Genomic DNA, 26837 nt, shown 5'->3' with positions numbered 1-26837 from the left:
TACTATGTTCTTTGTGTTTCACTGTTGCAGTCATCACACACGGGTTGATTCCCAAAGCTGTAGAAAGGGTGGAGGCAGTCAAGAAGTGTTTGGGCTGGCTAGAATGCCCTGCAGGACTGCAGTTGCAAAACCTGCCCTGGATTTGGAAAATATAGGCAGGTGGTAATGCTTGGTGAATGTGTGTAAAGAACTCCAGGTAGCAGCCTCCAGAATGTCCCTGGTAGGGCCTCCCCTGAAGAATGCTGTAGAGGTAGAAGTTGCCCTAGTGGAATGTGTTCTGACCCCCTGAGGGGTTGGGATTCCCATGATGTTTGTAGCAGGAATAGATACAGTGTGCTATCCATTTGGAAATTGTCTGTTTTGAAATGGCCTTGCCCTCTGCCCCTGCTGCAAAACTGAGTAATAACTGGTCAGATTTCCTGAAGGGCTTAGTCCTATCCAGGTAGAATCTGAGCTGTCCCAAGGAGTGCAGGATCCTTTCCCCTTTATTTTGAGGATTAGTAAAGAAGGTTGGTACATGGATAGATTGGTTGAGAGCCACACTGAACACCACTTTGGGCGTAAAGGAAGGATTAGTCCTGAGGGAGACCCTGTCAGCATGAAAAGTAATGAAGTGTTCCACTGCCATAAGTGCTTGTAGCTCAGACACTTTTCTCGCTGAAGTGATGGCCAGGAGCAATGTTGTTTTCCAAGAGAGGAATTTTAAGTCTGCTGATGCTGTAGGCTCAAAAGAGGGTAGTGTGAGCTTTTCCAATACAAAGTTAAGGTCCCAAGCAGGGGTGGGTGCTTTCTTGGTGGCCTTAAGTTGTTTGCCCCTCTCAGGAACTGTTTGATGAGAGGGTGAGAGAATAGGGGTGGCTCAGAGTTGTAATGAACCGAGATGGCAGAGGCATGAATCTTAATGGAGGAGAAGAAAAGGCCTCTATGGAGTAGATCAGCTAAGAAATACAGGATTAGAGGTAGGGAGGGCAGAGTTGTGTCCTCTTCTTTAGACTGAATCCAGGAGCAATACCTTTTTCCACTTATCAGCATTGGATTTCCTTGTACTGGGTCTTCTGGCTTCAAGAATGACATCCAGCACCTGCTTGCTTAGGCTGGTCACTGGGGAAAAATTCAAGGAATAAGCCAGGCTGCAAGATTTAGGGTTTTGTAGCTGCGGATGCAAGATCTGTCCCCCCTGCTGAGTGAGCAGGGTCGGGCTCTGGGGTATGTTCCAGGGAGGTACCGGTGGCAGGTTGCGTAGCAGTGGGTACCAGTGCTGGCGTGGCCAGTCTGTGGCAATCAGAATTGTCCTTGTAAGAGAGATAAAAGAACATGAGGTAGGATCTTTAGGCAGTCATCCAAGTACAGGTACATTTGAATTTTTCTCTATCTTATCGTGAGCAATATTGTTAAAAGAAGGGGCAGAGGGGGAAATGCATAGAGTGAGAGGTTTACTCACTGGAAGGATAGGGCATCTACTTTCCAGTCCCTGCTGTGAGGTGTCCTGGTGCAGAATTTTCTGAGCTGGTGATTGCAGGGGGAGGTAAAAAGATCCACCTCTGGGGTTCCCCATTTCTGAATCAGAAGGCTGAAGTCGTCTGCCAGTGACTTTTGTTTGCCTGCCACGGACTGAGCTTGCAGATGGACCTACATGTCCAAGGCAGTGTTCCACAGGGCCATGGCTAGCCTGCAGAGTGGGTAAGAGTATGTTCTCCCCTGCTTGTTGATGTACCACATAACTGTTTTTATTAGCAAGGGTCCTGGTGAGAGCAGGGACCTGAAAGCTGCTAACCAATCTATTTTTGGTTGATGTTCAGATGAATTTGACTTTGGGTTCAGTGTCCCTGAATGCATTTGTTGTCCAGGTGTGCCCTCCAAGCACAGTCTGATGCATCTGTGGTTAGGGTCTGGGCAGCGTGGGGTTGAGCAAAGGGCAGTCCCTTGTTTTGGTTGCATGCTGCTGCCCACCAAAGAAACTCTGTCCTTAGACAAGGTATGATAGGAAGGACAGTTTCCAGGTCCTGAGAATGTTAGCACCAAAGACTTTTTAAGTACCACTGAAGTTTCCTCATATGCAGTCTGGCATATGGAATAAGTAGGATACATAGGGGCATGAACCCTAGGGCCTGCAGGATTTTCCTTGCAGGTAGCTGGGTTCTGGTGGCTATTTGAGTGAAGTAGTCTGTCAGATAGACTTGTTTTTCTGGAGCAAGAAATGCCATCTGGGATGCTGTGTCCAAGCATGCTCCCAGGAATACAATCTTTTGACTGGGGACTAGTTTTGATTTCTTTTCATTGATGGTGTACCCCAGGGAGGTTAGAAGATTCTTTACAAATGTCAGGTGCTACAACAGCATTTCCTGACTGTCTGCCTGAATCAAGCAGTCATCCAAGTACAGGTAAATTTGAAATTTTCTCTGTCTGTAGTAAGCAATGACTGGAGCCAGACATTTTGTGAATACTCTGGGAACAGTGGATAAGCCAAAGGGAAGTGCAGAGAACTGATAATGCATAGATCCTGCCCTGAAGCGTAGATATTTCCTGCAAGAGTCCCTGATAGGGATGTGCAGATAGGCTTCAAGTCTAGAGTGGCAAATCAGGCATCTTTGGCCAGCATAGGAAGAAGCTGCTGCAGGGTGAGCATTTTGAATTTTGGTACCACCAGGAAGGTGTTTAGAATGGAAAGATCTAGGATTGGGCACAGAGTGCCCTCTTTTCGAGGTACCAGGAAAAGTCTGGAATAGAACCCTTGACCTATCTGTATTGCAGGAACAGGTTGAATTGCCCTTATAGAGAGAGCAGGGATTGAACTTAGTTTTGTGCCTCTGCCCACTGGTTTGGAGGAAGGTCTGGGAACCCTTTTGGGGTTGGCAGTGACAGGAAGTACAATTTGTACCCCTGGAATACAATGTTGAGGGCCCATCAGTCTTTGGTGATGGAAGTCCAGTTTTTTTGCATAATGGGCAAGTTTTCCTCCTAGGGGCACAAGCAATTGGACAGAGGTGGGGAGTGGAAAAGTCATTGTGAATTCTTTCCGTAGGGGGGTGGCTTAGCACTCCCTGTTTTTGAAGTGGAGGTACTCCATTGCTTAGATCTCTGTATAACCTGAGGCTATAGTCGGGGGGGGGTCTGTTTCCCCTGGGTCTAGTTTGAGATGGCCTTGAGGGGGCTGGAAAGGCCAATGTTTCAAGGGGCAATGCCTACTGAATCTAGGAGGCTGTACTTGCAAGAAGTATTTGACTGTTTGCATAGATTTAGCTTTTTCTTCCATCTTTTTAAGAACCACTTCTGCATTTGTGCCAAACAGATTGTCCTTGTTTAAAGGAGCGTGCAGTAATTTTGATTTGACATGGTCTGGCAAGGTCTGCTCCTTAAGTCAAGCAGGCCTTCTCAGTACAGAACAAGTGACTGCTGCCCTGCAAGATGCTTCTAGGGCATCAAAGCCACATTGCAAAGTACGCTTGCTGACTTGGCTTGCAGAATGCATAAGCTCTTGTAATTCTTTAGCATAAAAACACTGGAAGCAACAGACCAAGGTTGCGAAATAAAAAATACAAAAATTTATTTCCACAATAAACAAATGGTGAGCACTTTTGTGGGCCAAGCCACTTCATTAGACTTGTAATTCTTGTAATTCTTTATTTTCTGCACAGTCTGTAAAGGTAGCTATTTTTTGCTTAAGTTCTATAACATGTTGTTGGTACTTCAGCATGTGAAACTGGCAATTTAAAGCCCTAATGGCGAGAGTTGCAGAGGTGTATACTTTCTTACCCCATCTGTCTAAATCTCTGGAATCCCTGTCCGAAGGGGTGGGATTCATAGCTGTAGTTGCTTTGGTAACTTTAGGCCCCTGGGAGATGACCTCTGGGTCAGCAGTAGGATTTTTGAAAAGGAATTTGTGAGAATCAGGAACTCTGTAGTACCTGTCAGGTTTCCCAGGAGCAGGGGGTAAGGTATTAGGAGTTAAACTGGATTCCATAAAGACATCATCCACAACATCCAGGACTGGGGTATTGCTAAAGGCCTATGTTGTGGAAAATCTAGAAATTCTCTGAGTCACTTTTTGGATTGAGGATAATCTTGACATTCCCAGTGGAAATGTTTTCAAAGTATGTAAGGTTTCACCAAAAGAAAAAAAAACCTCTGGAGGAGAAGCACAGGGAATGGGTTTCTCTGCATCTGAATCCTCATAAGCAGATAAAGGCATGTCTTCATAATCAGATACCTCAGAGTCGTCGGACTCTTGGTCTGTTAAAGCTGCTGTGGGCAGGTCTCTCTTTCTCTTAGCAGGGGAAGGCTGACTTCCCTTAATTAGCATAATAAGATCTTCTGCTATTTTAAGCATTTGATGTTGTGGCAAGGAAGCAGGTGCATGAGTTTGGGTCGTCTGTTTTTTAGGCGTAGCGCTTACCCTTGGCCTTAGAAACTCGGTAGTTTTAGACAAAACTGAAGATGCGAAAGAAGTTGTTGGTTTGTGTCGAATATCGGTAGTGCGAAGAACTTCCTCAGAACCAGGTGCCTGCTCAGCGGCTCCGGACCCATCAAAGGTAGAGACATCCGCAGGTTCCATAGTCAAAGTAGAGTCTCACGGCATACCGGACTCTGAACGGGTCTCGGTAGAGGCCTTCGAATCCATTGAAGTGGGCATCAGGGACTGCGAAAGCGCCTCACTGAGTACCGGCGAACTGGTGACTAGCTTAATGGAAGTGCTGTTGGCAGATTTGGACCTGTGCGGTCTGTCTCTGTCTTTATCCTTACGTTTTTTCGGATATCGGTAGTAGGATGGCTTACCAAAGCCATTTTGGAATACGGAAATTGGGAACAAAAGTATTTAGTGACAATAAGGGCCAGACGACAAATAGTTCGGGCACTGAACAAGGCACAAAAGTGACAGAGAGGTATTTAGTGGTCTGGGTCGACAGGTGACGCAGTAAGAATGGAAATCTCGGTGTGGTACTTGCCTTCCACAGGCAAGACAATTGTTAACTTTTTCTGACACTGGTTAGACCAAGAAAAAAGGATCCCCAACGGGGTACTTAGCTTTAGAAGACTTCAGGATAATGCAATTCGGAAACGAAAACTCAGGTAGCGGCCGACCAGCACTCGTGCAAACTGTTTCTGCTTTGGGCTCCTTGGCAAGAAAGACTGATGTAACGGCGTCGGCTGGCTGTTTTTATACCCCTAACAACCTGACGTCAGACCTGGAGTGACAGCAACTGATGCAGAAATACTAAGTTTTTGGTATTCTACCTGCAGGCAGATAAACTCAAGTGTGATGACTGCAACAGTGAAACACGAAGAACATCTTCTGTTCTAGATTAAATTAAAAATTCAGCCAGTGCAGGTCTTTCATTTAGGATTACCCTATCCCTTTTTCCTTTGTCTATAGTCTGGTATCAGTCTCTGATAGGGGAGACATGCACTGGCCGGCAATCCAAATGACTTCTTGGCCTCTTCCCATCCTATTACTTTTCCTTCTCTAATTATTTATTCCCAAGTACATTGGTTCCTTTGCCAGCTTACTCCAGTAAATTTCAGTCCCCACGTCTATTCTTTGTACCCATAGCTGCAGTCATCTCTATCGGCAGAATCTCCTTTCTCCTTTCCCATGTTGGCTTAGTTCTTAGCGTACTTTCAGCTACTTTATGAACACAATATTCTGTATGACTGTTCTTTTACTTAATGATCTGCATCCAAAATTCTATTCTCCATTTCTTAAATTACTCCCCTGCTTCATTCATCATCATCTTTCCAATCTGAACTGCAGCCTTCTGCTTGTGTTATTGTAACAGCCTCAGATATCTAGCTCTAAAAATATCCCTTCAAATCAGGTAATCCTAAACCTCCTTGCTCTATTGGGAGGATCCATATCCATAGGCAACAACTTCCAGTCTCTCAGTTTTAGAATGATCTTTTGTTTACTGTCTTCCCATATATCCTTACCTACTACAGCTAAATCCTTTTTAATTCATACTCTCAAATACTTCATTTTATGTCCCCCATAAATATGGATACTCCAGGACCAATTCATGTGTGGGTACAAAGTTTATTACTGCAGCCTTTGTTTTATCTTCATTAATTTTATATCCAGCCAGGACAACACACACACTGCCTTCCTCATCTGCAGTAATGCAGAACATATCTTGCCAAGAATTGCACCGAAGAATACTACTGCTCAGTAAATGAGCTCCCTCCCCCTACCAACATTAATAAATCTACCTTCTCCTAAGGGTGTGTGTGTGTGTGTGTGTGTGTGTGTGTGTGTGTGTGTGTGTGTGTGTGTGTGTGTGTGTGTGTGTCAACATTCCATACTACATACAGACTTCCTTAACAAATCTAACACGATCAAACACAGAATAGGAATTAAAATGACAAACATATACAACTACCATTATATCCTACCTGCTGAGCAAATCACTTAACTTCCCTGTAATTCCAAAAAGATCTTCATGTAAGCTCAGTGACTTAGTCAACAAAGTAAACACAAAAAGGTAAAATGGAGATCAGTCATTCAGAACACTAGATAAAATACAGCTTCGCTACTGTAGTACTTTATGAAAGGTATTTGGCCATGGGAAAATATATATCTTAAGGCCAGATTTTAAGAGGAGTATGGATATCCCCTTCTTGGTAATAGGTTCACTGGTGCCAAGTCTATCAGCTGAAGGTTTGGCTGCAAAAACATAACATGAACCACCTTTGGCTCTTTTTTTTTTTTTTTTTTTTTTTTAGCTTTGTCACCAAAACTTAACATAACAGTGCATCACAACTTCAACACAATAACTAGAAGAGTCTAACTGCCCCCAAGAAATTCTGCCAGGTAAAGAGTAACATACTATGTAGGTAACACCCCTTTACATACAACACACACCAACACAAACATCTTAAGTGAGCAATGATCCTAGGCTCGAAAATGAATAGCTACAGTGACTACCTTCACATAATTATGTTCATAAGAAGGACCATTATTGTAGTACACTACAAGGAATGGGAGAGGAGAAATGACAGACAAGAGAAGGCCGACAGAGACCTGACAGAAGTTAGTTCAGTGGCACTGACGGATAAAGCTGCATAACCCAGACTACCAGGAATCAACCATCCATCTGGGTGATGGAGGAGGTGCTACGGAGGGTTGGACTGAGCAGTCAACTGACAACTCTCCAACCCAAGTGGAGAAAGAGAGGCATTTTATCTTGCTGAATGACAAACTCAGGAGCCGGGGCTTGTAGCACGCAGCAGTGAAACTAAAACATTCACACTTACCGATAAAGTAGGTCTATGCACAGCAGCAGAGATTCCTCTCAACAGTAGGAGTAACTAACAGTCTTCTCACACAACACTGTGGGATGCCCACTGTCAGACTACTATGTGGGGCAATAACGGACAGCTGATATGGACAATAAAATAAATACTGTTGTGTCTGTCCCTACTGCAGAGAAAAATAAATCCCTAACTAACACAGATGACTAAGGTTTGAACAGCGGCTATATTGCTACAATAATGGTGGTGAGGGGAAGGATTTCAGTGACATATGCAGCCTTGCCTATCCTGGAGGTGTAAGCAACAGATGGCTTAATAGGCACCAAAATACCAAGGACCAGCAGCCACTGATGGTAGCTCTCAGAGTGGGTATGGAAGCACACACACAAGGAGGAAATAACAGGCACCTGTGGTAATACAGGTGCTCACATCAGTCATACTGGGTTAGGGCCTGAAACAAAAAATTAATTTCTGCCAGCATTTGCATACACCAGTGATGACACAGACCTTCCCTATGACTGCCTTAAGACAACTGCATCTAGTTGCCCTTTGCCTTCATGCTGAAGATTTTTAAGTGGCAGGGAAATGAATGTGCTTGAGGCCATAAGACTGGGAGATAATGTCCAACAGGCACAAAGGGGAAAGCCAAGGAGGAAGTGAGAGGTATATTAAGTGATGGACTTCCACAACTGGCTACTGCCCATGATGAAGAAATGGGCTGTATAATTTACCTGACGGCTGAGACGTCAGGGAGAAAATACATATGAAAAATGCATGGGAAATACTAGAGGAATTGTGGAATGCTGGCAGTGCTAATGGTGACTTGTTTTCAATACAAAAAAGTCCACTTCAGGGGGTGCCCATTTCTTTATGATGGTTAAGAATAACCAACTTGTGCTCCTTACCTTTGTTTCTGCTAGGTGACATGTCAGGGTAATCTGTTCACCAGAAACATATGCTGCCTTAAAGTTAATATTCAATTTGATAGACAGGTGTCATTTCCATGTAAAGACTCTTGACTATCTAAGAGTACGTTCCCTCACTGATGTACTCCATTTACTGCAGTATCTGTCTTGCACACTACTCAGTGGAAGGCAATATGAGCGTGCAGAACTGTTATAATTTTTTACATTTATGTGCCCGTTCCACAGTTCATCTGACCAAGTTCCATGGACCCCCCTAGTTGACAAATATGCCTCCCTAAGCTAAAGCATAAAGTATTCATAGTTAACTTTTGCAGGCCTGATGCAGGAATTGGCCATTAAGTGTCAAGGACAGTCCCTTATTGCTAATGAAATAAGCCACCCATCACCTAAACTCCTTTTTGGCTAATAGGATCATGGAATCCTATGTTCTAAGGATTAGCTCTATTGGGCCCATTGATTCCCTATAGTGCCACTGGATCTCTCATTTGCATCTTGTCACTTGGGATCATTTTGACAGAAGCTGACAAATAGCCCACAGCCATCAGGAAGGTCCTTGCTATCAAAGCCCATTTCTGAGATGTCTGGGAATAAGTGCCTCATGCTGAACTATCTTCCAGAGAAAAGGACACTCCAGGCTGCAGAATCTAAGACAATTCTCAGTAAGTAGTCGTTATGTGTGACAGGGACATAATGGACTTTTAGAGGTTCATGAGGTGTCATGGTTTTGTAAGCAGCTGAAGGTGTAACTGAATGCTGCCTGAATTTCCACCAAGGATCTGGCCAAGATCAGGCAACTGCTGAGGTATAGAAGATCTGATGGTCCAAGTATCAGATGGGCAAGCACTAGTGCCAACCAATGAATGAACAGCCTGGGTACTAAAAATGAGACAAAGGGTAAGGAAATTAACCAAAAGTGGGAGTTTCCACATGGCAAAATTGAGAATCTGCATGCACACACAGCAAAAGGCAATATTCAAACAAGTGCCCCTTATTGCCCAAGGTGACTACAATGGTGCCATTTAAGAAAACAGGCAGTAAGGACTGCAAGCATACATTTACTGTGTTGCAAAATATTTCCAATGTCTGAGACCCTCAGACCCATGGACAGAAAGTAAAGCACTGACATATCAGTTTTAGAACTCTTCTGAATATTCCGTGCGGAGACAAAGCACAATTACTGAACAGAAACTCACCAAAGTTTACCAGTGGATTCAAATGGTAGCAACAGTTATTCTGAAACTCTTGTCTTTCAGTGGAAAAACATCAAAAAAACTTACAATGGGAGATTTTCCTCACTACAAGATTCAAAGATGAACGAGTTCCCAGAGGCTTAAAACTTAAAATTCCTAAGTGAAATAATGTTAACAATCATCTCATGTCCAAATAAACAGCATACTAGAAGCAGCAGGGTTGAAGCTGGTTGCTGTCCTCATTAAGCACGATAGAAAAATGTAGGAAATGATGGCTAAAGAAAGTGCCACGTTGGAAGAGAAAAAAAAACAGTCAATATTGGACATCAGACATTGAGTTAAATAAGAATCAAGGAAAAATAGTTGCTTATAAAATAAAATCAAAGAAATTAAACTGATAAATCTTCAGTGTTAAATTTGGGATTACAGCCATTCAAGATGTCCTATTTTTCATTGTTGCGGTATTCATTACACATGTGACTGCCTGCCAAGGATAGGCAATGTCTGGCTAGTATACCAAAGCTTTACATCCTCCCATGGTCATACATCCGGCGCATGCTCCCCACCCAGGTGTATGGTATAAAGGTGATGCACACATGCTTAATACACAGAAAACTAGAGCAACCCCAGGATAAAGGAGGACATGTGCGTCCAGCAGTGAAGAGGAACACGGCAAAATAAGAAAAAGTCCTCTCGGTCAGTAATATGTGCCCAACAGAAAAAAAAAAAGACAGAAGAGGTGGCAGGAGGGAGGGACTGAATACTGCAACTATGAAAAGCTCCTGCCTGGTGCCCTGCAGAGTTCTACAGCAGCACAGAGACAAAAGAGACTTTGGAGTGATTAAATATAATTTTTCTGCATTTTCTTGCTGCCTTTAGCTAATTCCGCCTAAAACGCTGATTTTTTTTTTAGAGTTTTTGTGATTTAAAAAGCTTGTTTCAGCTACATATTGTACTTATTTTACTGCCTGCACTTTAACAAAGTTGTTTTTGTGTTTAAATTACCTGTTTAACTGCTGTAGGCTACACACACATGTGTAATAGCCATTTCTGTGGATTTAAAGTGTTTTTTTTTATTCTATCTGCTTTATTTTCTGGAAAAAAAAACAAAAAAATATACTTGTTTTCCTGCCTTTCTAAGTTGGTATAGTCCAGATTTCAGGTTAGTGCTGAATTCAGGGCTATGTTACAAGTTTCTATGTTTGCCCATACCTTACAAGGATAGAAGGAAGTTTCTCTGTTCACCTGTGAGAGAGGGGAGCTTTGAGCAGCCTATCTGTCCCTGGAGGAGTGGTTTCAGCCCAGCAATTAGTAGTTTATTGGCCATTTTGGACTAATTTCTATCACTTTCATTTCCCTGCTATAACACCCGCATTTGCGCGGTTTTGCCGAGCTGGGCAGTGCCGGTTAGCTGGGGTATAACTATTCCTGGCTCCACAAAGTCTATTCTTCGATTTTTCCCTTGGAATTAGATAAACTTTCAACTTAAGCACTCAAACCATTCACTTCTCAGCCTGGCACTTGCTCAAAACTCACAGCAAGCACTAATAAACCTTAGCACTAGACCCCCCCTATACTCTAGAGAAGGACAAGGCTCTCTATTCGACCTTACCAGCCAATCAGTAAAACAGCTCACTGTACCTATGAAGGCATGTCCAAAGGGCAGTTTCAGGTGTACTCTCTGATCCAACTGGTGAATCTAGGAATTTTGAGGCAATGTTACAACTGCCTCATGTACACAGACAACCCTCTCCTCCTACCACCAAACTAATACATGCGAGAGATGCAATTATACAGCCAAACTGGAGGCTAAGCTCTCGCAACCCAAGACTGGACCAGGCAGTCAAGAGGAGAAGGGAATTACTTGCATTACACTACCAGTCTCACATAGTCCTATGAAACCAGCACCGGAAAAAAACACACAAATACACAAAACCTTACTCGGAGGCTCTATATAAATATCTGAAAAAGCAACAGAGACCTCCAAAGCAGACATCCAAGCAACCTCCAACCCCCCCCCCCAACACAAACCATGAAACACATACCCCCCCCCAACACAAACCATGAAACACATACTTCACAAAACTAGTGTGCCACGCAATCACAGCCCTTAAGGCAAAATAAACCCAATACACTAGTAATAGGTGACTATAGCTGAACAAGGAGAAGGTTACTGTTAGCTGCCTGTTGGGTGCCAGGATCTGCCACATAACACAAACACTCAGGTCACTCCAGAACAAGTACAAATATGACTCTGTCATTGTCCATGTTGGTGTGAATGACCTGAGCCGTACCTCCCTGGACTACATGAAAAGAGACATGGAGGAGCTCTCTGATCACGTAGCCCAGGCCAGTATGACCCTGACCCTGAGTAACATTCTGCCCTCACCAAAAATGATACCACGGTATAAAGAAAAAATTATCAATTTCAACAATTGGCTAAGCTTCTGGTGTCATTCAAAGGGGATCCAGTGTCTGTCAGCCTGGGATGACATGCTCGACAAGCCACGCTGCTTTGCTAGAGACGGCTTGCACCCTTAGGCTTTCGAATACTGGCCAAGGCTCTTGCCACTCCCATAGTGTCGTTTTTTAGGCAAGGCTCAAAAGACAAACCCACCACTGTAAATAGAACAAGTTAAGAAATGAGGGTAATGCTACTCAATGCCAGAAGTCTAAACCTAAAAATGCATGCACTTGAGGCACTCCTCAGTATGGAGAAAATCCTTATATGTGCAGTAACAGAAACCTGGTTTAAGGCTCCAGAGAGCACCCCAGCACTACCAGGCTACAACTCATACCACCATACATTTCGGCCACAAAACCCGGACTGAAATACAAAAGGCAGGGGCATTTCCATATTCATCAAGGATACCCATACCTCCAGGTTAGTGGCACAGCACGATGCTTCAGAGATCATCCACGTGCAACTAACAGGCAAAACTGCAATCCAAATTGTAGCTTGCTACAGATCACCCACCATGTCCCAGGACCCCCATTCAGCATTTCTGGAAACACTGGGAAACATAAAGGTCCTACCAAACACCCTGAAACTGGGTGATTTCAATTACCCAAACATTAACTGGGTGAACTACTCAAGTACCAACTCCCTTGCCCAACACTTCCTAGAATTTATAAACTCTAACGCCCTGGATCAGCTGGTCAACACCCTCACCAGAGGTGACAACATATTGGACCTGGTCATCACCAACATGGGTGACCGGTGTTCCACACCGGAGGTCAACCCCTCGCTGGTTAGATCTGACCATAAACTAATCACTCTGGATATCCACATTCTGCCCCCACCCCCGGTCAAACCACCATGAAAAACTGTTCAAAAGCAAACTTCACGTTACTCAAGACCGAGGTGGAAAGTTTCAAAGCCCCCATGCTAAAGGATAACGCTGTCCAAGCTGCAAAATCCTTTACAAATGCACTCTATGGGCACCTACAAGAATGCATGGATCGTGTTATCCCACGCAAAACCAAGACTCACTCCTCCAAGAAAAGGAAACCAGTCTGGTGGACCCCTGCCATAAACAAGCTATACAACAGAAGGAGGAAACTAGTACAGAAAAGAGTAAAATCCCAAGAAAGGAAGACAATCCTGATCAGTAACAGCAAGAAACTATGATCCCTCATAAAATTATCCAAGGCTAGCTTCGAAAGAAAAATTGCCAAGGACTCCAAAGATAACCACAAGGCATGTCAAGAATCTAAGTGGCAATTCTCAGATCTGCTCAGAGTTAGTGCAGAATGGCACAAAATACACTGAACCGACCGATATCGTCAACATCCTGGCAGACAGGGTCAGTGCAAACTTCACCCCCTCTCACCCCCAAAAGGGCCCATAACCATACCAGAAGAATGTAGTGCCCCTTAAATCACAGACACCCGGATTAAAACAGCCCTCTCCAAAGCCAAAAACACAGCATCAATGGGACCGGACGGTGTCCCAGGCTGCGTCCTACACGAGCTCAAAGATGAACTAACCCCTCACCTAAACACACTGTTCAAACTCAGCCTCTCCACAGGCTACTTGCCCATAGAGTGGCACACAGCAACGGTTATTCCGCTCCACATAGGTGGAGCCACAAGAGACCCCGGGAACTACTGCCCTATAAGCCTGACTAGCTTGGTCTGCAAGGCTATGGAGCGTATCATCATGGATCTCATTAGCAGAGACATTGGGAACCTCCAAACATTGGACCCTACCCAGTTCGGCTTTGTTAAGGACAGATCATGCCTCCTAAACCTGGTGGATTTTGAGACAGTTACCAAGGCTATAGATGAGGGAAAGGTGGTCCACACAGTCTACCTAGACCACGCAAAGGCCTTCGGCACCATTTCCCATTCTGGTATTACAGACAAGCTCACCAGCCTGAACATAAACCCCTACATCACGAGATGTGTTGCCAACTGGCTCACGGGCAGAACCCACATGGCAAGATTTGTAGGAGCTAGGTCTGACTCTAAACCGGTTAAAAGTGGTGTTTCCCAGGCTCAGTCCAAGGACCCCTCCTATTCGGCATATACTTCTCAGAGGTACAGGCAAGCACAGGAGGACTATGGCTGACCAAGTTTGCAGACGACTGCAAACTAGGGGCTATAATTGACTCCCCAGCTAACACAGACATCCTCCAAAAGGATGTCACTGAGACAGATACCTGGTGTCAAAACCATGGCCTCAAGCTAAATGCCAAAAAGTGCATAGTCATCCCCTTTGAAAAAAAACATAGTATCTACAAACTACCACATATGTGATCGTCCCCTAAATACGGAAGACGTAATAAGGGATCTGGGGACCCAAGTAGATAGTAACCTCTCCTTTGATAATCACAATGTCAAAGTGGTTAGAAAATCCTTCTATGTGGTCCACTTAATCACAAAAGGGTTTGCATCCAAATCAAAGGAGGTCATTGTGCCCCACTACGCATCACTCATCAGACCCATCATAGAGTACAACGCCCCATTTGGGATGTACCTTACAAGACACTTGCAACAGCTGGAAAGACCACAGAAGTAACTCACCAAGAGGATCACTGGCCTCAAACAGATGCCCTATGCAGCTCGACTGAAGAAACTCCAGCTGTACTCAGTTGCATACCACCTACTCAGAGGTGATCTCTGCCTGACATACAAGGCCATGTCCAACCCAGAATTGATGGCCATGCTCCACCTAAAGAAAACCATATCCCCTCGAGCCACACGCTCTGGGGATCTAAACCTCACCACAACAATAAATAGGACGTGCTGGAGGGATAGATTCCTGTCCAAGAGACTTCCCATGCTCTGGAAAGTACAGTTGTGTACACTTACGATAAATGTAGATGTTCGAGTGTATTCACTGTTGTAGTCCTAATCAATGGGTTATCTGGTTCCCGGTAGCCCTCGATCAGCCAGAATACCAGAGGTAAGTAAATATGACATCGGCTGTCGTCGGTTGTAAAGGACGTAAAGACGTCCAATACAAAAGGAGGTAGCCGACGTCACTGCCTCAGTCTTTATTGCCATAACAGTCAGAAGCCTCCAGAAAACAAGGCTTAATTAAACAAAAGCAACTTTGGCAAAAAATACCAAATTTTGCCTGTACCTTAGGAAAAGAGAACAGGATAGGACCAAAAAGGGGAAGGAGGGAGTGAAACCAGGACTGCAACAATGAATACACTCGAACATCTGCATTTATGATAAGTGTACACAGATGTACTATGTTCCATCGTGTTTCACTGTTGCAGTCCTAACCAATGGGTTAATTACCAAAGCCCAGAGAAAAGGGAGGAGGAACCAACAAAATCAAGGACTGGAAATAATGCCATGCAGAACAGCAGTGGCAAACCCTGCCCTGGCTCTAGAAAACAAAAGCAAATTATAATCCTTTGTGAAAGTGTGAACAGAAGACCATGTGGCAGCCTCCAAAATGTCTTTAGTAGGGACACCCCTTAAAAAGGCTGCAGAAGTGGAAGCTGCTCTAGTTGAGTGGGTCCTAAACTCTTGAGGAGGAACCTTGCCATGAAAGGAATAGCAAAAAGTAATACAATGTGCAATTCATTTAGAAATGGTTTGCTTAGAAATAGCCTTGCCCTGGGCTCTAGGGGCAAAACTGACCAATAACTGTGCTGATTTCCGAAGGTCTTTAGTCCTGTCCAGGTAAAACCGGAGCTGTCTGTGCACATCAAGAGAATGTAGGATCCTTTCACCTCTATTTCGAGGATTAGTAAAAAAGGTAGGAAGGTGCATAGACTGATTAAGATTCAGGCTAGAAACCACCTTACGCATAAAGGAGGGGTTGGTTCTCAGAGATACCCTATCTGCATGGAAAATAAGAAAAGGCTCCACAGCCATCAAATCTTGCAGCTCCGAAACCCTCCTTGCTGAAGTTATAGCCAAGAGGAAGGCAGTCTTCCAAGAAAGAAACTTTAAATCTGCAGTGGCAGTTGGCTCTAAAGGAGCAAGAGTGAGTTTCTCTAGAACAAAATTAAGATCCCAGGCTGGCGTAGGTGCCCTTCCGGGAGGTTAAGTTGCAAGCACCTCTGAGAAACATTTTCATCAGGGGATGAGAGAAAATGGGTTGTTCAAAAGAACAATGAGCAGAAATGGCTGAAGCATGGATCTTTATAGAGGATAAAGAAAGACCACCCTGAAGCAAATCAGCCAGGTATTCCAGGGTAGGCTGAGAAGAAGATTCCCCTCTAGCCTGCATTCAATGAGAGAATCTTTCCCATTTGTCAGCAAAGGACTTCCTAGTGCTAGGCATCCTGGCCTCCCTCAGCACATCAACCACCTGCTGGGAAAGGGAAGAAGAAAAGGAAGGAGTCAGACAATGAGCCATGCTGCCAAATGGAGAGACTGAAGATGAGGATGTAGAATGTCTCCCCCTTACTGAACCAAAAGATCTGGTTTCAGAGGGAGATGCCAAGGAGGAAATTGGGAGAGACTGCGAAGCAGTGGATACCAATGCTGTCTGGGCCAGTTTGGAGATATGAGAATAGTCCTTGGTCGTTAGTCCCTGAGCTTCAATAATACTCTGGGAAGAAGAGGAGGGAAGGCATAAACTGACAGCCGCGTCCAAGGGAAGGACAGAGCATCCACTCTCCAGGCTCTGTTGTGATGCTGTCTGGTGCAAAAAAGAGGTAGAAGATGGTTGTCTGGGGAGGAGAAAAGATCCACCTGAGGTGTGCCCCAACAGTGAGTGACGCTGTAAAAGACTGCTCTGTTCAGCTGCCAGATCCAGGGTTTGTCTGCTCAACTGGTCTGCCAAAACACTAAGTCTTCCTGGAAGAAATTAAGCTAGGAGATGCAGGCCCAGGAATGCTGCTATGGACCAAAGATACATGCTCCGCCTGCACAGGGGGTAAGAATGAGTCCCTCCCTGCTTGTTGATATACCACATGACTGTGGTGTTGTCTGTTCTGACGAGCAGGGTCCCTGGAGAAAGAAGATGCTTGAAAGCTAGTAAGGCCTGCTGAACTGCTATCAACTCCTTTAGATTTATGTGCATGTGCATCTGCTGGGCATTCCAACGTCCCTGTATGAGTCTGCCATCCAGGTGTGCTCCCCAGGCATAGTCCGTTGCGTCTGTAGTAAGAACTTGAGTGGCAGGAGGTGGGCGAAAAGGTATGCCTTTGTTTTGTAGACAGGCTGCTGCCCACCATAGAAACTCTGTCTGCGGACATGGAAGAAGAGGAATCATCATATCCAGGTCCTGTGTGTGTTGACACCAAATGTTCTTGAAGTACCACTGCAATTTCCTCATATGCAGTCTTGCATACGGAATCATGAGAATGCAAGAGGCCATGTATCCCAGAGCTTGCAGGTATTTCCTTGCAGGGAGCTGGGACAGGCTTGCCAAGTCCTTGAAGTAAACTGAAAGAGTTGTCTGCTTCTCCTGGGTGAGATGTATCATCTGGGCGGCTGTGTTTAGACTTGCTCCCAGGAATGTTATCTCCTTGGATGGCACCATTTTTGATTTTTCCTCGTTCTGTGTGTAACCCAGGGACGAGAGAATAGTCTTTACAAATTCTAGATCCTTTAACAGCTGTTCCTGAGAATTTGCTTGAATCAGACAGTCGTCCAAGTATGGATAAATCTGAATTTTCTTCTGCATACAAAAAGCAATGACTGGAGCCAGGCACTTTGCGAAAACTCTGGGAGCAGTAGATAAGCCAAAGGGCAGCGCAGTGAATTGATAATGCTGCTTGCCCCCCTGGAATGAAGGTATTGCCTGCAACTTTCACTGATAATGATGTGCAGATAAGCTTCTCTGAGATCCAAAGTTACCAGCCAGGAATCCTTTTCTAACATTGGCAGCAACTGATGCAGAGTGAGCATTCTGAACTTTGGAATTACCAAGAAAGAGTTCAGAATGGATAGATCTAGGATAGGATGCCAGGTGCCTTCTTTTTTTGGAACTAGGAAAAGTCTGGAATAGAAACCCTGGCCTACCTGCTGAGCAGGAACTGATTCTATTGCTCCCAGAATAAACAGACAAAAATTTGTTTTTCTACTTCTGCCCTTTGGTTTGGTGGAGCGTCCGGGAATCCTTTGGGAACTGGAAAGGTGTGGAAAGAAAATTTGTGCCCTAGGGATACAGTTCTGAGTACCCATTTGTCATCCGTGATAGTGGCCCAGACATCTGCAAAAAGTGCCAACCTTCCCACTAAAGGAATCTCCAGGCAGGCAAGAACAGGCAGAAGTTGGATAAAGTCATTGAGAGTGTTTTGATTGAGATGCAGGCTTAGAACTTCCTGCCTTGGAAGGGAAAGCCTGCCAACGCTTAGACCTTTGAGGGGTAGCCACCTGTGTAGCGCCGCTGTAGCAGGGGTGCTTTTTCAGTGTTTATTTGATGTAAGTAGACCATGATGGGGGCACCAGGTGGTGTGGTGGGGGGTGCCATGGAGCCCTTTTGCCTAGGGCACCAGTCGACCTAAGGCCGCTCCCTAGAAAATTTGTAACCTCTACTCCTAGAACAGTTCTGTCTGCGGGTATCAGAAAACATCCAACTCTTAGATGGGTTATTCCTGCTATAGCAAAGAGGTTAAACTTGCAGAAAATCCTTAACAGTTTGCATAGACTTGGCCTTAACCTCCATCTTCTTGAGCACTTCCTCTGCTTTGCTGCCAAAAAGACTGTCCTTATGCAAAGGTACATCTAAAAGCTTAGCCTTGACAGGCTCTGGAAGGGGCTGTCCCCTGAGTCAAGCGTGCCTTCTAATAACAGATCCAATAGCTGTAGCCCTGCAGGAGGCTTCTAGAATGTCAAAACCACAATGTAAAGAATGCTTCTTGACAAGACTGGCAGAATTCAGCAAATCCTGCATATCCTTACTCTCCGCCAAAAGAGGCACACTTGCTATCCTAGGCTTAATAGCCTCCAATGTGTGCTGCTGGTACTTCAGCATATGAAAAAGACAATTACTAGACCTAATAACAAGAGTGGCAGAGGTATACAATTTTACCCTACCTATTTAGGTTTATTTTATTTTATTTATTTGAAATTTGTTTGCCAGGACGGTCCAATTGGGCCAAGGAGCCCATTTTCAGTGGAGTCCTGGGGAGAAAAGCTCCATAGATACATTATGTTTTATCAACAGGTAATTACAATACAAGATGACTACATGAAGCAAGAGTATGTTAGTACAATTTGGAGAGAGAAAAAACAGAGTTGTATCACGATTAGTAAAGTTTACAAATATAAAGTCACTATCATTGCTAACAAGGATATTAAGTCTAAACAGTAATAAGTAGGTATTTACAAGTCTAAGCAGTAATATGTAGGTATTTACAAGTCAATTAGACTAGGTAGTTATTTACAATATGTATGTTGCCCCAGATGAAATGTAATCAGTGGGTGAAATATTTTTGAATTTAGTTATGATAAGAGGAGAGGGGGAGAAGGGGTAGGGAGTGAGGTAGCTGCTGGGGATGTTATGCAGGATGGGAACATGAGCATTCCCAGAGAGATGTTAGGTGTGAGTGGAGCAGAGTTTTACAGGTGGATGGGCTGCTGGTGAGGCGAATTTGAGGTGGGAGGGAGTTCCAGAGGCGTGCCAAGGAAAAAGAAAGTAGAAGTTTGCCTGCAGGACGAGCAGGCTTGTGAAGTTCAATCAGATTCTGAGCATTGGTTCTTAGGAGTCTGTTAGGTTGGTGCATTTTAAATGTTGAGGCAAGGGAGGGGTAGAGAGAGGGACTGAATATGAGTTTATGAGCAAGGATTAATTGAGAATAGATAAGGTAGTTGGGTATCTATAGCCAGTTTAGATTATGGAGGGCAATACAGTGGTGAGTGGAGGATTTGTGCCCAGTGGCGAATTTGGCAATTTTGTTGCAGCAAGAACAGAGTTTTGTTTTAATAGAAGATTGTATGTTGGTTAGAAGTGGGGCACCATAAAGGAGAGAAGGGATGAGATATGTGGTAGTGAGAAGGAGTCGTATAGACAGAGTAAGATAGTGAATGTGGCGGTAGAACATACCAAGTTTCTGGTGTGGTTTTTTTTTATATTTATATGTATATGGGTATCAAATTTGAGCTGGTTGTCGATGAGTACCCCTAAGAGTTTTACATTGCGTACTACCTCAAGAGAAGTGTTATTCTAACTGGTTATGGAGAATGAATTAATGTTGATAGTTGTAGTTTTGGAAGGGGTGAATATCATGAGTTTGGTTTCTGATGCATTAAGTGCCAGGTGGTTATCTAGCATCCATTGTTCAGTGGATGAGAAGGCATCTTGGGTTAGTTTTATGAGGGTGGGAGTGGAGTTAGCAGAACAGATAATTGTTGAATCGTCTGCATATTGGATGATTTGTGCATTACGGATGGCAAGGTGGAAGTCATTTATGAAAATATTGAATAGGGGGCCTAAAATGGAACCCTGGGGTACACCAGTAGGAGTGTTGAGGAATGGGGAAATGGCTTTCCTCCATTTGACTGCTTGTTGCCTACTGGAAAGGTAGCTGGTAAGCCAGTTGATAGTAAGGGGTGATAGATTTAGGTTAGAGAGTTTGGATAGGAGAAGGGTGTGAGAGATGGTATCGAGAGATGGTATAAAAAGCTTTGGAAAGGTCTAGAAGGAGGGTGGATACAGTACATCCCGAGTCATGGGCTTTGTTCACAGTTTCAAGGAAGGAGAGTAGTGCAGTAGTAATACTGTGACCAGGCTGGAATCCATGTTGAGTGGGAGTTAGTAGGTGATTGTCAATGAGGTAGGGTAATAGTTGTAGGTGGATACACTTTTCAAGTAGTTTAGAGAATTGGGAGATAAGATGGCGATAGGCCTAAAAATTGGAGATGTTATTACTGTTTCTTCCTTTGTATGGGGAATAATGTAGGCTTTTTTCCAGAGTTGGGGTACGTAGCTTTCTTGAACTGATCGGTTTAAAAGAGTACAGATGGGGAAGGCAATGGCAGCTGCAGCTGTCTTTAGGAAGAATGAAGGGATATTGTTGAGAGTTATTGGAGCATGGTTTTAATTTCTGAATGTTTTTTTTTTTTACAGCTGATACTGGGATGGGTTTTAAAGAGAAGTGAGGAAGGTGGGAGGTGGAAGTAACAGATGATGAGGAGATAGTGGAAGGTGTGGTTGAGTAAGAAGGGTTTTTTGAGAAGGATGATTTCAGTTTGGTTATGGAGTCAGTGAAGAAGCTGTTAAATTGGGAAGCTAAGTTTATATCAGAAGCACTGTGGTCAGGGCAAGGGTTCTCTTTTTTTCCCTGGGTTTAAGAGAGTAGAGATACTATTCAAGAATGTTCCAAGGTTTGCCTTGTGATTATTTTGGAGTGTGGTATAGTAGGATTTGCGATCTGAAGTGACGAGCTTCTTAACTTTGTTGAGGAGCATTTTGTATTCATTTAGGGTGACTAGGGATTTGTTTTTATGATGGTGTTTCAAGGCTTTATCACGGAGGGTGCATAATTGCTAATGTGTCTTTAGACAGCCAGGGGACAGTGTTGCTTTTAATTCCTTTAGATTTCAAGGGGGCAAATGTGTCTAGGAGGTTTAGAAATGTTGTATTAAAGTAGGTGATGGCCTCATCAAAGGGGATAATTTTTAGAGGATTCCAGTTGAATTGTGTCAGTAGGTCAGAGAAGGTGTTAGGGTTGAAATGTTTTAATGAGCATACAGAGCCGATGGTATGAAACAGTTGTAGGGAGGGAGAGTGACGATGAGCGAAAATGGGAAAGTCATCACTGAGGGAGTCAGGGAGGGTACTGCTACTGGAGATAAGATGTGGGTGGCATACCAGAATCCAGTCAAGAATACTTCTAGAGGAATAGTCTTTTGAAGGTCTGGTTGTGGTGTTGATAAGCTGGTGGAAGTCGTAGAGGTTTATGTTTAAGGAGTTGGTGGGGGATTCAATAGAGGACCAATTAATATTTACGTCACCTAAGATTATTGTCTCATTGGTTATGTTGGTGGAGAACCAAGAGAGAATATCCTCAAGGACAGGGGTATCATCTCCGGGAGGGATATAGAGGGAGGCTATGCATATGGATTTATGCTCGTTCAATTTGAGTATAGCTAGAATTAGCTCAGCGTTGGCAAATTGGAGGATGGGCTTACTATATGGAGTAACTGAAAGGCAGGAAGAGTAGAGGAGAGCAACCCCACCACCTTTTTTGTGGGTTCTGTCTTTTCTAATGATACTGTAGTTTTGGGGGGGTATTTCAGAATCTTTTAGAGAGGGCATTAACCATGTTTCAGAGATTGACTATGTCAGGTTGGTGATGGAGAAGCCAGGCATGGAGGGTGGAGACTTTGTTACATGAACCTATGAACCTATATATATACTTTGTGCATTCAGTGCTGCAAAGGACAGGGTTTTCCCTGATGGAGGGGGTATAGAGGGCAGGGTAGAAGTGTGAATGGGAGAGGGAGAGGGACCCAGGTTGAGGTGTATATCTCCGGAGAGAAGGGTGGTGATAAGTTGGTGAATATGGAGGTACAGGTATTTAGGCTGTTTGGTGTCTTGGTTCCTAGATTCCCTGTCAGAAGGAACTGGATTTTTGGTAACAGTGACCTTAACTCCTTTAGGGCCTAGAGAAATAACCTCAGGATCAGCCAACGGATTCCTGAATAAAAACAGATGAGAATCAGGAACTCTATAGTACCTGTCAGGTTTCCTGGGAGCAGGAGGAACCGAATTTGGTCAAGGAATTTTCCAGGAAAACATCATCAACCACTTCCAGCACTGGGGTAAAAGCCAGAGGCTTATGCTGAGGTAAATCCAAAAACTTCCTAATCCTTTTCTTAGATTGGGGATAATCCTGACTTTGCCATTTAAAATGCTCCCTGACAGTATTCAAAGTATCACCAAGAGAGAAATATTCTGGGGGAGGGGCAGAAGGGATGGACTCCTCTGCATCTGAATTTTCAAAAGGAGAAAAAGCCTGAGAAACTTCCTCTTCATCAGCAGAAATGCTAAAAGAATCAGAACCAGAAAAAGACAAAGCCTGAGGAGAAACATCCCTACTCCTTTTAGAAGGAGGCTCTGAACCCCTAATAAGAGCCAAAAAGTCATTAGCCATTTTAACCATTTGGGAATAAGGGGAACGAGAAGAAAAGTACAGTTGTGTACACTTACCATAAATGTAGATGTTCGAGTGTATTCACTGTTGCAGTCATTACATTTGGGCAATCCTGCTGGCAGGTTGCCCTCAGTCTGCCTGAATTCCAAAGTCCTGGGTCTTGCGTCGGCCGCTGTCGCCCCTTCCCTAACATCAGGTAGTCAGGGGTATAAAAGATGCGGCCGACGCCATTTTCTTTAGTTTTTCTTGCCCCAGATGTCAGGTGCCCCCTAAAAGGGTAGCCAAAATTTATATACATATAAATACATGCACCAATATAAACTTTACCTTCATCTACAAGCAAATACACCACATAGGTTGTATAAATCAGAGAAGGAAAGATAGGTTCCATCAGAAGAAAAAGGAGAGTGGCGGGTGGGTAACCTGGACTGCAACAGTGAATACACTCGAACATCTACATTTATGGTAAGTGCAAACAACTGTACTATGCTCTTCGTGTTTCACTGTTGCAGTCATTACATTTGGGTAGAGTCCCAAAGCTATGGATGGGAGGCTGAAGCTAAACAGCATTAGGAGCGGCTATGAGGCCCTGCAGAACTGCAGTGGCAAAGCCTGCCCTGGATTTAGAGTAGAGTGGCAGATGATAGTGCTTGGTAAAGGTGTGCACTGAACTCCAAGTAGCAGTCTCTAAAATGTCCTTGGCTGGTACTCCCCTGAGAAAGGCTGCTGAAGTGGTTGCAGCTCTGGTTGAATGTGGCCTAATGCCCTTAGGCACTGGCTTGCCATGGTGTAAGTAGCAGAAACAAATGCAGTGGCCTATCCACTTTGAAACAGTCTGCTTTGAGATAGCTTTTCCTTGTGATGCTGCAGCATGTCACTAGTAATTGTTCTGTCTTTCGGAAAACTTTGGTTCTGTCTAAGTAGAACCTAAGCTGTCTGTGAACGTCCAAAGAATGTAGAATTCTCTCCCCCTTGATCTGTGGATTTGGATAAAAAGTTGTCAGATGAATAGTTTGGTTAAGAGCCACAGTGGACACCACCTTAGGCATAAATGTTGGGTTTGTCCTCAGAGAGACCCTGTCTGGATAAAAAAAATCACAAAAGGTACCACAGCCATGACAGCCTGAAGCTCTGACACTCGTCTTGCAGAAGTTATTGCTAGGAGCAGAGCTGTTTTCCAAGATAAAAACTTTATATCAGCCGTTGCAGACATAATTGAGGTCCCATGCAGGCAATGGTGATCTTCTTTGAGGCCTTAAGTTTTTGGCTCCTCTGTGGTACTGTTTTAGTAAGGGATGAGAAAAAATTGGTGGCTCTGTATTGTAATGAGCCGATATGGCAGAGGCGTGAATTTTAATAGATGAAAAAGATAGACCTTTGTCCAGCATCTCAGTTAAGTATTGCAAAATCTGAGGAATATTTGGCACAGCTGTATCAGTTCCTTGTGCCTGGTTCCAATCACAAAATCTCTTCCATTTTCCAGCATAAGAATTTCTAGTACTAGGCCTTCTGGCCTCCAAAATGACATCCATCCCAGCTTTACTGAGAGGTGTGTTGACTACATTATCCTCCATGCTGCCAGGTTTGAAGTCCTGAGTTGGCTGTGCAGGATCTGATTGTTTTGCTGGGACATTAGATGAGGTGTCTGAGGCAAAGTCCAAGCTGGGCATTGAGACAAGCTCCTTAGTATTGGATACCAGTACTGGCAGGGCCAGTCTGGGGCAATTAGTATCATCCTTGGCTTCTCCTGTCTGACCTTTAGGAGTACCTTGGGGAGGAGAGGCAGAGGGGGAAATGCATATACTGATAGTTTTTTTCCAGCTGAAAGATAGGGCGTCCACTTTCCATGCTTGTCTGTGATATATCCTTGTACAGAATCTTTGTAGTTGGTAGTTGTGAGGGGAAGCAAATAGATCTATGTCCGGGCATCCCCATTTCCTTGTTATCATGCTGAAGACTTGTGGATCCAGGTGCCACTCGTGGGGATCCAAGAGGTTTCTGCTTAGGTCATCTGCAGACGACCTAAGCTTTGTTGGCCAGTGTCTACTAAACCTAGCTGGCTGTACTTGTAAAAAATCTTTGACCGTTTGCATAGATTTAGCTTTGTCCTCCATTTTCTTTAACACCTCTTCTGCCTTAACACCAAACAAAGTATCATGCTGTAAAGGTGCATCTAATAATTTAACTAACATGATCAGGCAGATTTTGTTCCTTTAACCAAGCATGCCTAATTACAGAACCTGTAACTGCAGCCCTGCAGGAGGCCTCTAAAGAATCAAAACCACATTGCAAAGTATGCTTTCCAGCTTGTTCAGCTGCATGCAATAAATCCTGCATTTCCTTGTTTTCTGCATATTCAGAGTTTAACATTTTCTATTTATGCAATGCCATGACATGTTGCTGATATTTGAGCATATGAAACTGACAGCTTAAGGCCCTTATAGCCAAGGTAGCAGATGTGTAAACGTTTTTTCCCCATATATCCAGTGCCCTAGAATCCCTGTCAGAGGGGGTAGGGTTTTTTGCAGTGGAAGCCTCAACTCCTTTGGGACCCTGAGAAATAGTTTCTGGGTTTGCAGCAGGGTTTTTAAAAAGGAATTTATGAGAGTCAGGAACCCTGTAATATCTGTCAGGCTTAACAGGAGCTGGAGGTAAGGAGTCAGGGGTAAGACTAGACTCCGAAAACACATAATCTACAATGTCTAACACAGGTGGGATGGCTAGTGGCTTGTGTTGAGGTAGTAACAGGAAATCACTGAGCCTCTTTTTAGATTCTGAAAAATCTTGGCTCTCCCAGTGGAACTGCTCCCTCATGGTATGTAAGGTTTCCCCAAAAGAATAGTCCTCAGGAGGAGAAGCTGAAGGTATAGATTATTCAGCATCAGAATCCTCATAGGGGGGAAAAGAATATTCCTGATCAGAAGAGGAATCAGAAGAAATGGAAACCTGATCTGAAGATTCATAGTTAGTCTCTTGCCTAAGCCTCTTATCAGGAGGGGGATGGGAACCCCTGATCAAGGTAATCAAGTCTACGGCCATTTTGAGCATCTGCTTTTTGGGCATGGAGGCCTGTCCACGTGGCTCTTGAGTTTGCTTCTTTGCCTCTGAAGGTGCTTTAGTCTTTGCCTTTGAAGTCGGTTTAATGTAAAGATGTTTAGGTCTGAATACAACCTCAGAAGCCAGTGCCTGCTCAGCGGCTCCGGACCCATCTGAAGGAATTGCATCTAAGGCTCCAATACCTTGAGTTTCCAACGGCATAGCCGACTCCACATGGGAGTCGGTAGCGGCCTGTGACTCAAGTAGCGGGCGTTAGGGGCTGCGAAAGCGCCTCACTGAGAACCATCGAACCGGCGACTGGCTTAGGAGAAGCTTCGTCATCGGTTTTGGGCCTTGGTTGTCTTTTTCTTTGTATTTTTTGCAAACTCCAGTAGTCGGATGGCTTTCCGACGACATTTCTGGATAATTAAACCTGCGTCCAAAGTAGTTTAATGCAAAATCATACCGACGCTTAATAGTGCATTGGTTAAATCTAGCGCAAAACCGACAACCTGGAACGTTATGGTCAGGGCCTAGGCAGGGAATACAGTAAGAATGAAAGTCCTTATGAGGTATTTGCTTACCACAAGAAATACAATTATTAACTTTTTCTGACATTGGTCTGGAGCAAGAAAATCGTTTCCCCAACGGTGTACTTAGCTTTATAGAAGACTTCGGATCTGAAATTCGAACTCGAAGATCTCAGGAGTCGGCCGACTGGCACTTGCGAACTGCTTCTGCTTCGGGCACCGCACTGCAAGAAAGACTGAAGAAAATGGAGTCGGACGCATCTTTTATACCCCTGATGGCCTGACATCAGGGAAGGGGCGACAGCGGCCGACGCAGGACCCAGGACTTTGGAATTCAGGCCGACTGAGGGTAACCTACCAGCAGGATTACCCAAATGTAATGACTGCAACAATGAA

General features: G+C 44.2%; 1 protein-coding gene across 3 annotated transcripts in view; it reads right to left on the bottom strand.

Moving 5' to 3' along the window:
* WRAP53 (WD repeat containing antisense to TP53) overlaps nucleotides 1-26837 on the bottom strand; it is a gene marked incomplete in the record, with an annotated part of 785404 nt that overhangs the window by 54649 nt on the left and 703918 nt on the right.

The sequence above is a fragment of the Protopterus annectens genome, chromosome 12.part0, assembly GCF_019279795.1.
Source record: "Protopterus annectens isolate FY-2018-M chromosome 12.part0, PAN1.0, whole genome shotgun sequence".
Taxonomy (NCBI): domain Eukaryota; kingdom Metazoa; phylum Chordata; order Ceratodontiformes; family Protopteridae; genus Protopterus; species Protopterus annectens.
The sequence above is the reverse complement of the archived record's forward strand: the minus strand, read 5'-3'. Positions and strand labels throughout refer to the sequence as shown.